This window comes from Phascolarctos cinereus, unplaced genomic scaffold, assembly GCF_003287225.1.
Source record: "Phascolarctos cinereus isolate Bilbo 61053 unplaced genomic scaffold, phaCin_HiC Scaffold_4;HRSCAF=312, whole genome shotgun sequence".
NCBI classification, from domain to species: domain Eukaryota; kingdom Metazoa; phylum Chordata; class Mammalia; order Diprotodontia; family Phascolarctidae; genus Phascolarctos; species Phascolarctos cinereus.
This window is the reverse complement of record NW_027555847.1, coordinates 142234063-142246595: the sequence shown is the minus strand read 5'-3', so window position 1 is coordinate 142246595 and position 12533 is coordinate 142234063. Positions and strand designations below refer to the sequence as shown.

At 34.9% G+C, this 12533-nt stretch overlaps 1 long non-coding RNA gene and 1 pseudogene across 2 annotated transcripts in view; one reads left to right on the top strand and one right to left on the bottom strand.

Annotated features, from left to right (window-relative positions):
• The window catches only part of LOC144456823 (uncharacterized), a 38203-nt gene extending 31992 nt beyond the window's left edge, over positions 1–6211 (bottom strand). Inside the window, exons 1-2 of the long non-coding RNA XR_013485952.1 lie at positions 6065–6211; positions 2589–2740 (exon numbers count right to left, since the gene is read on the bottom strand). This is a non-coding gene — a long non-coding RNA (uncharacterized LOC144456823). The remainder of the gene's footprint in view (positions 1–2588; positions 2741–6064) is intronic.
• Positions 1053–4869, top strand: LOC110214610 (olfactory receptor 13D1-like; annotated as a pseudogene). Its single transcript, XR_013485951.1, has 2 exons — positions 1053–1148; positions 2039–4869. The product of XR_013485951.1 is annotated as an olfactory receptor 13D1-like (transcript).
• Positions 6212–12533: the final 6322 nt, after the last annotated feature.

The window sequence follows — 12533 nt, the reverse complement described above, 5'->3', positions numbered from 1 at the left end:
AGGAGAAGGAGGAAGAAGAAGGAAGAAGTTCTGGATCTCACACTGAGGTAAATTAAAATTGTGATGACTGCTTTGAAAAGGGTTATTTTTCAGAAATGGAAATGGAACTGAGAAGTAGAAAAGTCATATAAAATGAGGAAATTTTATTCAGTGATACCTAAGGCCCTCACAGCTCTAAATCTAGGATCCTCTCATTCTGTGTTCCATGAGTTTATGTAAGATAGACGGGACCAAATCAGGAAACTTATAATGGAAGATGAAGATAATTCCAAAGGGAAAGCCAACAGAGAAGTTAGAAATTCTCTCTGGGCTTCAGTGTTCTCAGCTATTAAATCATTTGAATTCTGAGGTTCCTTCTTTGTTGCGAGGTCATTTGCAGCTCTGACATTGTCTAACATTCTAAGTTTCATTTTCTAAGATCCCTTCTGGCTATGACATACTATCTTTCATGCACTAATATTTCTTCAGGCTCTAACATTTTATAATTCCAAAATTCTCTACTGTTGGACTCAGGACCAAGAATAGCTACACCAGAAGCTGGGGTACATACCTCACAGAGAAACTGATCCTACATCCCTTCCTTTTCTCTTTTCAAATGTGTTCAGCAATGTTCTTTACTATCAGAAATTTTAAAAAATTAAACGTGAAAAATGAGACCAAAGGCGGTTTCATTTTTAGTATTTTCATCCCTACCACTTAGCACTGTGCATGGCATATTTGACTGATTAGTTGTATGAACTCTCCTGGTTCTGCTCCTATCTCTTTGAATATACCTTCTTTTTCTTTTTCTTTTTCTTTTTTTGGTTAGGCAATGTGGATTAAGTGACTTGCCCAGGGTCACACAGCTAGTAAATGTTATGTGTCAGAGGCCAGATTTGAACTCAGGTCCTCCTGGATCTAGGGCCAGTGCTTTATCCACGGTGCCACCTAGCTGCCCCAAATATACCTTCTTGATCTTTTATTCTGATTCCTTATGTTCTAACAGGGGAAGACGACACAGAAAAGGAAGCTGGAAAAGAGGATGGACAACAGGGGTAACTGACAAGGGGGTATCTCATTCTGTGGAGTTCAAACCAACCAGAACTACAGCCAGAAAGTGGAAAGTGAGCTGAAAGTCCAAATCCTGCCTTCTATAAAGGAAATCAGAGGTGAGAGGAGGCTAAGGGAGTTGGAAAGGTGTTGAGTATCCAAAGCTGTTAAAAGCATGATGAGCAGATTTCAAGTGATTAGCTTATTCTGGGAGGGACATCTTGTTCCCTGGGATTCAAACCAACCAGAGGTGCAGATGGAAAATGGACAGTGTTGAATAAAGTTTTGAAACTGCTTAGCTCAGTATTTAAAGCCCTTCACAATCTGAATACACTCTACCATTCCAGGTTGATTGTACATTACTCCTTCTAATGACCTCTATGTTGCAGCCTAATTAGTCAACTGTCTAGTGCCTAAATTCATCACTTCATCTCTTGCCCCTTTGCATTTGCATAGTTTTTTCCATGCCTAAACTGAACTTCTTTTTCACTTCTGCTCCTGTAATTCATATCTTCCTTCAAGACTTGGTTGATACACCATTTCCTATATGAAGCCTTGTCTGAGTCCCTTAGCTGTTATTACTTTTTGTCTTCTCCTCAAAATATCACCTTATATTTTGTACCCTCCCAGAAGAACGTAGCCTCTGAAGGCCAGGATTGTTTTGGTCTTTGTATATGCCCATTGCCTAGCATGGTTGCCTTGAATATAACTAATTCACCTTGGATTGTCAAACTCCTATAAGGAATAATCTATGTGGTTTGTTTCTACTTCTTCATCATCTTCTCATTCTTTAGTCTGTTGTAATCTAACTTCTGTTCCTACTTCTTTACAAAAATTACTTTATAGTGCTAAATTCAATGTGCTTGTCAGTGGAAAAAAAATAGAACAAATATTGGGAAGTGAGTTGTTTATAATTCATAGTATGAAGCTGATTATTAATATATTACAACTATTTGTTACTGTTGTTCATTCCAGTTACTTTGGGAATGTTCTTTCTTAAATTCTGCAGGTGGCACAGTGAAAATAAGATGGACAAGGGGAATTACACAGCTGTGACTGAGCTTTTTCTGGTTGGGCTTTCTCAGTACCCAGGCCTCCAGATGTTTCTATAAGCCATCTGCCTGGTGCTGTACTTGGTGATTTTGTTGGGAAACAGCATGCTCATTATCATCAGCATAGTAGATCCCCACCTTCACACACCTGTGTACTTTTTCCTTGGAAACCTCTCCTTCCTGGATATCTGTTAACACATCCTCCTCTATGCCTCAAATGCTATTAACTGTTATATCAGAGAGGAAATCTATTTCCTTCATTGGATGTACACTACAGATGATTCTTTCCCTTGGATTGGGGTACACAGAATGCATTCTCCTGGCAGTGATGGCTTTTGACCGGTATGTTGCCATCTGTAATCCCTTGAGATACACCATAATAATGAGCAATGGACTGTATGTTCAGATGGCAGCTTGGACCTGGATAATAGGGTGTTTGAACACCCTGCTACTCTCTGTGCTTGCCCTGATAAAGCCTTTCTGTGGGAATATCATTGATCACCTTACCTGTGAAATCTTGGCTCTTCTCAAGCTTATCTGTGGAGACATCTCCATTAATGTGTTACTTCTGACAGTTGGAAGTATTCTCTACTTACTCCTCTGCTACTCATCTTCGTTTTCTTATGTCTTCATTCTCTCCACCATTCCGAGGATCAACTCTAGTGAAGGGAAGAAGAAAGACTTTTCCACCTGTTCAGCCCATCTGACTGTGGTGACGTTATTCTATGGTTCAACCCTTTTCATGTACATGAAGCCCAAGTCTAAGGACACTAAGATTTTTGATGAGATTTTTGGGTTATGCTATGGGATTGTCACCCCAATGCTGAACCCCATTATCTACAGTCTGAGGAACAAAGAACTGAAAGATGCTGTGGAGAAACTCCTATTGAGAAACCTGTACTTGAAGAGAATGTGACATGCTTTAAAGCTTGCGATAGGTTGGTTTTGTGTCTTGGACATTGTTCTTTGAATTCAAATGTTGTCATTCCTGTTATTAAGTATAACATTGTCACAGCAAAATTTAATATGTGATCCTCCTCTTTTCCACACAGGGTATGCAAGTACCTCATTTGAGGCACAGTTCCATTCTATAGAGTCTTGTGCCAAGGGTCCTCTGCAGCTCTGCCTCTTGGACTCATGAGGTTTGCAGAAACTTTTGTTAAAATAAATCATAAACACACACCCATTAATGGTGCTCATATACTGGTAATTAGAAAAATGATGCTTCTAGCTGCCCAATTTCAGATTTGGGAAAATTAGCCAAAATTTTTATTAAAATGCAAGAACTTTCTAACAAATATTATAGAATATATTTGTGTATTTATGTATATGTTCATCATATTTATGAAGGACTTCTATTATGTTATATAAAAATTGTATAAAAGATAAGAATTACATGGACTTTGACTTTGAGAAGTTACCATGTTATAGGAATTAAAGAATCACTGAATCTCAGATTTGGAAGGAATCTCAATGGTCTTCTGGTACAATTCATACCTGATAAAGAATCCAATCTATATTATACCTAGTGTCCAAATTCCATGTAGAAAATTCACTACTTTCAGGCCTTCAATTCCATTTTGGTATCTTTAATAGTAAGGGAGTTTTTCTTAACATCAAGTCTGTATAACTCTGAAACTTCCTGGTGTTGCTCCTAGTTTTATATGCCTGGCACATGGTAAGCACTTATAAAATTTATTTTTGTCCTAATTCTTCTAAATGGGAAGAAGCAGAAGAAAAACAATCATTCATACGTAGGACAGCCCTTCAAATTCTTGAAGATAAACATCATGTTACCTGTCATTCTTCTTGGCTACATATCCTCATTTCTTTCCATCAATTCCAATATGGCATATATCCCATGTCCTTCATCTTAGTCTCCTTTCCCTGTAGACTTTATGGCTTGTCAATCTCCTTTCTAAAATATGCTATGTACAACTTAATAATATTACAGGGGTAGTCTGAGCAGAGAAGAATATTCTGGTATTTTAACCTCTCCGGTAATGGGCACCATACCTCTTTGAATGAAAACTAAAATCTTCATGACTTATTTAGTTACTGTATTGCATTAGTAATGTTTGCAGTCCACTACAACCCATTAGACCTTTTTGGGTGGGTTTCTATATAGTGATAACATCGAAGCATTGAGTACTTATAAAAGGGAATTTTTGAACGTAGTGGTTTGATGTTTGTTGCCATTAAGTTTCATCTTATTATTCATCTTATTAGATTCATCTCATTATTGCCATTCCTATGAGAAATGGCAAAACAATCTATTGCCCTTTGCCCATTTATTAGCTTTGTGATTTCTTAGACGAAAGGTCCCTTCCTTGGCCTCCAGTCCCTAATATATGTTGTATCTCCCAAGAAAAATATAAAGTCCCTGAAGGCAAGAACAATCTCATTTTTGTATTTGTATCCCATAGACTAACACAGTCCCTTGCATGTATTAGGCCCTTAATAAATGCTTATTAAGTAATTGTTTTTTAGGAAGAAAAAGGTCATTACAGAAGTAAAAGAACCAGAACAATTTAGACCTGTTAGAAATTTTCTAGGAAAGGAAACTTGTTTAAGAGGCAATTTTTCTGCAGAGAATTAATCATACTTCTAATAATCTTTAAGTTTAATTTCACAAATGTTGGAATCCCAGTTGGAAAATGAAGCTACAATTACCATATTGGAACAACAGATGGTCGAGTAAATTCTTCTGAGGAATTTGCCTCTTTCCCCTAATGAATAATTTGATATTGTATTTATTATTTTAGTTTTATCCATTTTAAATTATAAAGAATTACAGACCTGTTGGATTTCTAAATTACTAAAATTTTAAATTAGGATAGATATTTTGTTTGAAATAAAATTACATAAATTACCTTTAAAATTCATATTACCTTCAGCACAATACTTTTCCTGATCCCATAAACTGTTCTCATTATTTTGCATTTAGCTATTTATTTATTTTGTATTTAGACTTCACATATTTATTTTAAATGTACTTTTGAAGGTAAATATCTCACCCTATAGAATGTAGGTTCTTTGAAATCAGAGATGCTTTTCTTTTTTTCTTTCTTTGTATACCCAGTGACTAGCACAATACATATCCCTTAGTAGCATTTGAGAAATGTTTGGTGTTGTTTATTTGGTAATGCATCTAGTGGGAAATCTTAGTGGAGAGAGGAGACAACTATTATCCTTGTATATTTGGTCTTTGTTGTGGATAATGCGATAGACAATTTGACACACCTTTGCAACTTTGGTAACTTTTGAATGCAACCAAAATGAAATAACTCAATAAAAGGTCTATGAGTACAGTGTTTCATCTGAATAACTTGATTGAATTAATGTTATAAGATTGATGACAAGTTTTTGTTTCATGCAATATATTTTAATAGTTTATATTTTATTTTGTGTTTGGGCTACATGTTCATAAATTCTTGTCATTATTATTTTTGGAAAGTTTATGAAGCTGTGCTATCATTGATTGAAAAAGGATTATAACAGTATTATTCAGATCTGGAAATATACCTATATACATGTATATGTGTCTATATCTATCTATAACTATCTATCTATCTATATCTATTGTTCATATATATACATATACATGCATCATACATACATATATATGTATGTGTATATCTGGGAGCCCACTGAATCAATCACCTTAAAAATAATCACTTTTGTCATATGAGAACTGCTCCACTGAATTATAAACTAAGTATGAAAAAGACCTAGAGACCTCTGTTGAATCAATCGATCAACAGCATCTTGACAGGTAAGGTACAACAAGAAGTATATTCGATTTGCTTGATGAAACTCAGTCATGACTTCTGGAATTGTATAAAACCAGCAAGCTAGTTTAGAATTTGAGATCTGAGTATCTGGCAGTTTGGTGGTAGGACATCTGTTCCAGTTATTCCTTGAGAAAGAATCATTGGGGATAGGGGTGGGGTGGGGCGGGGAAGGAAAACTTATGCACTGACCTTGATCATAGTTTCTGTTTATTTCCCTTCTCCACCTCCATTCTTTGACCAAGGGAGGATCTTGTGAACTTCAGAAGGCTGGGATATTGGATTTTCCTTTGGTTTCCTAGTATTCCCAGAGTAGCAGTAAGTGGTGGTACTGTCTGCATTGGAAATCAAAGACAAATTAGACAAAAATTAAGAAAGTCAACTTTAAAACTCTACAAGGTGGCCTGCAGAAAAGCTTTGCCCAGTGGGAATCATGCTTATGGATATTTCATTAGTAACTCACTAAGGGGAAAGAAAGGCTTCAACCAGGACCTATAAGTTATCCATTTGTTACCACATGTCCTCATTAAGCTTGAGTCCATTTTCCCTTGGACTCTGTAATTATTTGTGTGGAAGGTGCAGGTACCATATAAAAGGAAGTCTCTTATGAACTGCTCTTACTATACCACTATAATACATATATCATTTCTAAAAGCTATTAAAGTTTTGCTGACTGACGATATCAGCTTATTATCATTGGAGAAAACAGGCTTTTGATGACTTATTCACCAAACCATTATAAAACCATCCTCAAACCTGTCAGGGCTATCCTCAGAAACCTGAGGGTGAAAGCAGTCAGCTACCCTCTGTAGAAATAGTTTGCCAACAACAAATCATAGAAACAATCAATAATTTCATTCAAGAGAATGACAATAATGAGACAACATACCAAAACCTATGGGATGCAGCAAAAGCATTTGTTATGGGAAGTTGTATATCTCTAAATGCTTACATAAATAAAATAGAAAAAGAGGAGATTAATGAATTGGGCATACAACTAAAAAAAACTAGGAAAAGAACAAATTAAAAATCCTCAACTAAACATCAAATTAGAAATATTGAAAACCAAAGGAAAAATTAATAAAATTGAAATTAAGAAAACTATTGAACTAATAAATAAAACTAAGAGCTGGTTTTATGAAAAAACCAATAAAATAGATAAGTCTTTGGTTAATTTAATTAAAAAAAAGAAAGAAAACCAAATTACTAGTATCAAGAATGAAAAGGGTGAAGCTACCACCAAGGAAGAGGAAATTAAAACAATAATTAGGAATTATTTTGCCCAACTATATGCCAACAAATTTGACAATCTTAGTGAAATGGATACATATTTACAAAAATATAAATTGCCCAGATTAACTGAAGAGGAAGTAAAATACTTAAATAACCCCATCTCAGAAAAAGAAATTGAACAAGCCATTGATGAACTCCCTAGGAAAAAATCTCCAGGGCCAGATGGATTTACATGAGAATTCTATCAAACATTTAAAGAACAATTAATTCCAATACTATATAGACTATTTGGGAAAATAGGTGAAGAAGGAGTCTTACCAAATTCTTTTTATGATACAAATATGGTGTTGATACCTAAACCAGGAAGAGTCAAAATAGAGAAAGAAAATTATAGACCAATTTCTCTAATGAATATAGATGCAAAAATTTTAAACAAAATACTAGCAAGTAGATTACAGCAACTTATCACAAGAATAATACACTATGACCAGGTAGGATTTATACCAGGAATGCAGGGTTGGTTCAATATTAGGAAAACTATCAGCATCATTGAGCATATCAACACCAAAACCAACAGAAACCACATGATCATCTCAATAGATGCAGAAAAAGCTTTTGATAAAATACAACACCCATTCCTATTAAAAACACTAGAAAGCATAGGTATAAATGGAGTCTTCCTTAAAATAATAAATAGCACATATCTAAAACCTTCAGCAAGCATTATGTAATGGGGACAGGCTAGAAGCATTTCCAATAAGATCGGGGTGAAACAAGGATGTCCATTATCACCACTGTTATTCAATATTGTACTGGAAATTAGCTTTAGCAATAAGAGAAGAAAAAGAAATTGAAGGCATTAGAATAGGCAAAGAAGAAACAAAGCTATCACTCTTTGCAGATGACATGATGATATACTTAGAGAATCCTAGAGAATCAAGTAAAAAACTACTTGAAATAATAAACAACTTTAGCAAAGTTGCAGGCTATAAAATAAACCCACATAAATCATCAGCATTTCTATATATTACCAACAAAGCCCAACAGCAAGAGATAGAAAGAGAAATCCCATTTAAACTTACTGTAGACATTATAAAATATTTAGGAGTCTACCTCCGAAACAAACCCAGGAACTCTATGAACACAATTACAAAACACTTTTCACACAAATAAAATCAGATCTAAATAATTGGAAAAACATCAGTTGCTCATGGGTAGGCTGAGCTAATATAATAAAAATGACAATCCTACCTAAGCTAATTTACTTATTCAGTGCCATACCAATCAAACTACCAAAAATTATTTTATAGAGTTAGAAAAAATAATAACAAGATTCATTTGGAAAAACAAAAGGTCCAGAATATCAAAGGAACTAATGAAAAGAAATGCAGGGGAAGGTGGCCTAGCAATTCCAGATCTTAAATTGTATTATAAAGCAGCAATCATCAAAACTGCTTGGTACTGGCTAAGAAATAGGGAGGTGGATCAGTGGAATAGGTTAAATATGCAAGACACAGTAGTCAATGACTATAGTAATCTATTATTTGATAAACCCAAAGACCCCAGCTTCTGGGATAAGAACCCACTCTTTGAAAAAAACTGCTGGGAAAACTGGAAAAGAGTATGGCAGAAACTAGGCATAGACCCAAATCTCACACCATATACCAAAATAAAGTCAAAATGGGTTCATGACTTAGATATAAAGGCTGATACCATAAGTAAACTGGGAGAACAAGGAATAGTTTACCTATCAGATCTATGGAGAACAGAAGAATTCATGACCAAACAGGAGATAGAGAACATTATGAAAAGCAAAATGGATAATTTTGATTACATTAAATTGAAAAGTTTTTGCACAAACAAAGCCAATGCAACTAAGATTAGAAGGAAGGTAGAAAATTGGGAAAAATTTTTACAACCAGTCTCTCTGATAAAGGCCTCATTTCTAAAATATATAGAGAATTAAGACAAATTTATAAGAACACAAGCCATTCCCCAATTGATAAATGGTCAAAGGATATGAACAGACAGTTCTCAGATGAAGAAATTAAAGCCATCTATAGTCATATGAAAAAATGCTCTAAATTTATTGATTAGAGAAATGCAAATCAAAACAACTCTGAGGTACCACATCACACCTATCAGATTGGTCAACATGACAAAACAGGAAAATGATAAATGTTGGAGAAGATGTGGGAAAATTGGAACACTAATACATTATTGGTGGAGTTGTGAAATGATCCAACCATTTTGGAGAACAATTTGGAACTATGCCCAAAGGGCTACAAAAATGTGCATACCCTTTGATCCAGCAATAGCACTTCTAGGGCTATATCCCAAAGAGATCAAACAAATGGGAAAAGGACCCACATGTACCAAAAATATTCATAGCAGCTCTTTTGTGGTGGCAAAGAATTGGAAATTGAGAGGATGCCCATCAATTGGGGAATGGCTGAGCAAGTTGTGGTATATGAATATAATGGAATACTATTGTGCTATAAGAAATGATGAACAGGCTGACTTCAGAAAAAGCTGGAAAGGCTTATATGGTCTGATGCTGAGTGAAGTGAGCAGAACCAAGAGGACTTTGTACACAATAACAGCCACATTATGCAATGACTAAGATTGTTAAACTGAACCCTTCTCAGCATTACAAGGATCTAAGACATCTACAGAGGTCTCGGGATCAAAAATGTTGTCCACATCCAAAGAAAGAATTATGGAAGTCGAATCACTCTCACTTATTTTTACCTTCTGTTGAGTTTTGTTTCATCTTTCTGATGGTTCCTCCTGTTGGTTTTAATTTTACTTACAACTTCACTAATGTGAAAATATGTTTAATGGGTATGTAAATGTAAAGCCTATATCAGATTGTGTGCTGTCTTGGGGAGGGTCGGGGAAAGGAAGGGGGAGAAAAATTTTCAACTCAAAAGCATATGGAAGTGATTGTTGATAAATCAAAATAAATTAATAAAATTTTAAAAAAAGAAATAGTTTGCCATTTTGAGTGGGATACTAGCTTCAGAGCCTCAACACACACACACACACACACACACACACACACACACACACACACATACAATATTTGGAATTTAACCTTCTCTGAAAATCTACTATAATGATTGGTTTATTTACTAAAGCAATATTCCAGATTGCTTCAGAATAATATTCCCCTGCCTGCCAATGTCTTTCTAAAACTGTGGAGCCCAAAAGTGTACTCCAGTGTCCAACAGAGTACCAAGGGACAGTAACCACCTTGTTCCTAGAAGCTATGCTTCTCTTAATGCAGCCGTAAATATTATTGAAGGTTTGGGGGTTTTTTTGGCTGTCACATCACAACATCGATACATATTACTCTTTTAGTATGCTAAAAACCCCAGATCATTAAAAAGAATCAAGCAATGCTTCCTTCTTCTCCTCCTATTCCTTGTAATTGTAATACTGAGTTTTAAAACCCAAATATAAGACTTAACATAGCCCCTGGACCATAATCAGTGCTTAATAAATACTTGTCAGCTTGACTTTTTATTTATGTTCATTAGATTTCTTCTTATTAAACTTGTTCTGCTCTAGCCTGTAATGATCTTTTTGGATCCTGATTCTGGAATTCTCTATGTCAGTTATTCCACCCTCCTTGTATCATCTGCAGATCTGATGTGGATATGTCTGTGTCTTTATCCAAATCTTTCATAATGTTAAACTATACAGGGTCATATATAGCTCACTGTAATATCTCTCCCTGGAAATCCCTTGTCAAGTTCTCATGGAGCCATTAATAATTCCTCTTTGAATTTGACTATTCAATCTGTTCTAAATCCATCTACTTATGTTATCATCTATTTCATGTCTCTACATTTTCTTTACAATAATAGTACAAGATATTTTATCAAGTGTTTTGCTAAGGTATAAATAAAACATATTCACAACATTCCCCTAATCAAAAAATAATTATAATAACCTGTGAAAACAGGAACAGGTTTGGTTTAACATGATTTGTTTTTAGTTTCTTTAAAAAAAATTTTAAGGCAGCTGGGGTTAAGTGACTTGCCCAGGGTCACACAGCTAGTAAGTGTCAAGTGTTTGGACTGAGGCCGAATTGAAACTCAGGTCCTCCTGACTTTAGGGCCAGTGCTCTATCCACTGCACCACATAGCTGCCCCTGACATGACTTGTTTTTAAAGAAACCATGCTCTTTCTTTGTAATCACTGCTTCCTTTTGTAGATGCTTGCTGATCAACTTTTTAATGATCCCATTCTGTAATTTTCCCAGCAATTCAAGATGAGTTCATTGGCATTGATTTTATAGACTCTTCTCTCTTCCTCCTTTAAAAAATAGGGGCAACATTAATCTTTCTCACCATCTTGTGGTGTTTTTCCATTTATTGATGATATTTCACACTGTCTGGATCAGCAATCATATCTGCTAGTTCTTTTGCAGTCATATGGGCCAGGGGATTTGAATTCATCAAGGATAACTTCTCACACTCATATCTCCTTAATTATCTTGAATATTAAGGCACTGTTAGCCATTTTTGTTTTGTCATTTCCAATGCAAGGGTCATTGCTTTCATACAGAAAATAAAAACAACTATGAGTATAACTTCTCTGTATCCTCTCTCTTAACTATCATTATCTCATTCATCCCCAAGCTATGATATTTCTCTTATCTTCCTACTTCCCTCCATATAGTTGGTTTTAAGCCTTAGCACTCTTAATACTATTTCATCAGGACTCTTGTCAAGACACTTAATATCTAAATACTCTAGGCAAATATCTAAGATTATAAATTGTAGTGAAGGTGCAGATCTGCATTATTTGAGGCAGTTCCCTGTAACAATGAAATCACAGTCCCTATCTCAGCTTTTTGTCTTATATCTATCTTTGGAACATTTATTTTTAAAACCTAATTTGGTTCATGAACTCTCTGAGCATTCATATCCATCTTTTTGGACAATTACAATTTTTTCTCCTCATTGAAATTACTTTCTTTTGTGCCTTCAGAATTTTATTCTTCAGAATTTCTTATATTACCTAGGGTGATTTCCCCTGTAGAATTTCATCCATGCAATCCTGCCTATTATTCCTCTGAAGACTTTGCAATCTTTCTAAAATTATGCCCAAACTATACCCAGCTTTCTTTTCCTACCCTGTCACAAATTTTAGTATCAAGTGGTCTCTTTTTCCCAGAGTTCCCACCATTTCTATCTTAACAACAGTGCCTCCCAGATAGTGACAGTCAAATACATAATATAATTTAATCCTAGTTGGTTTCTTGAAATGTTGACAAATAAATTGTCATTATTGCAAGTCAAGAAGTTACCATAGAGAAGGAAAGCTAAAAAAAAAAAAGCTGTCTAGATAATTGAAGATTCCAATAACTATTGTGTATCATACCTCTATACCAGGTCTACGTGTCTCCTAAACAATT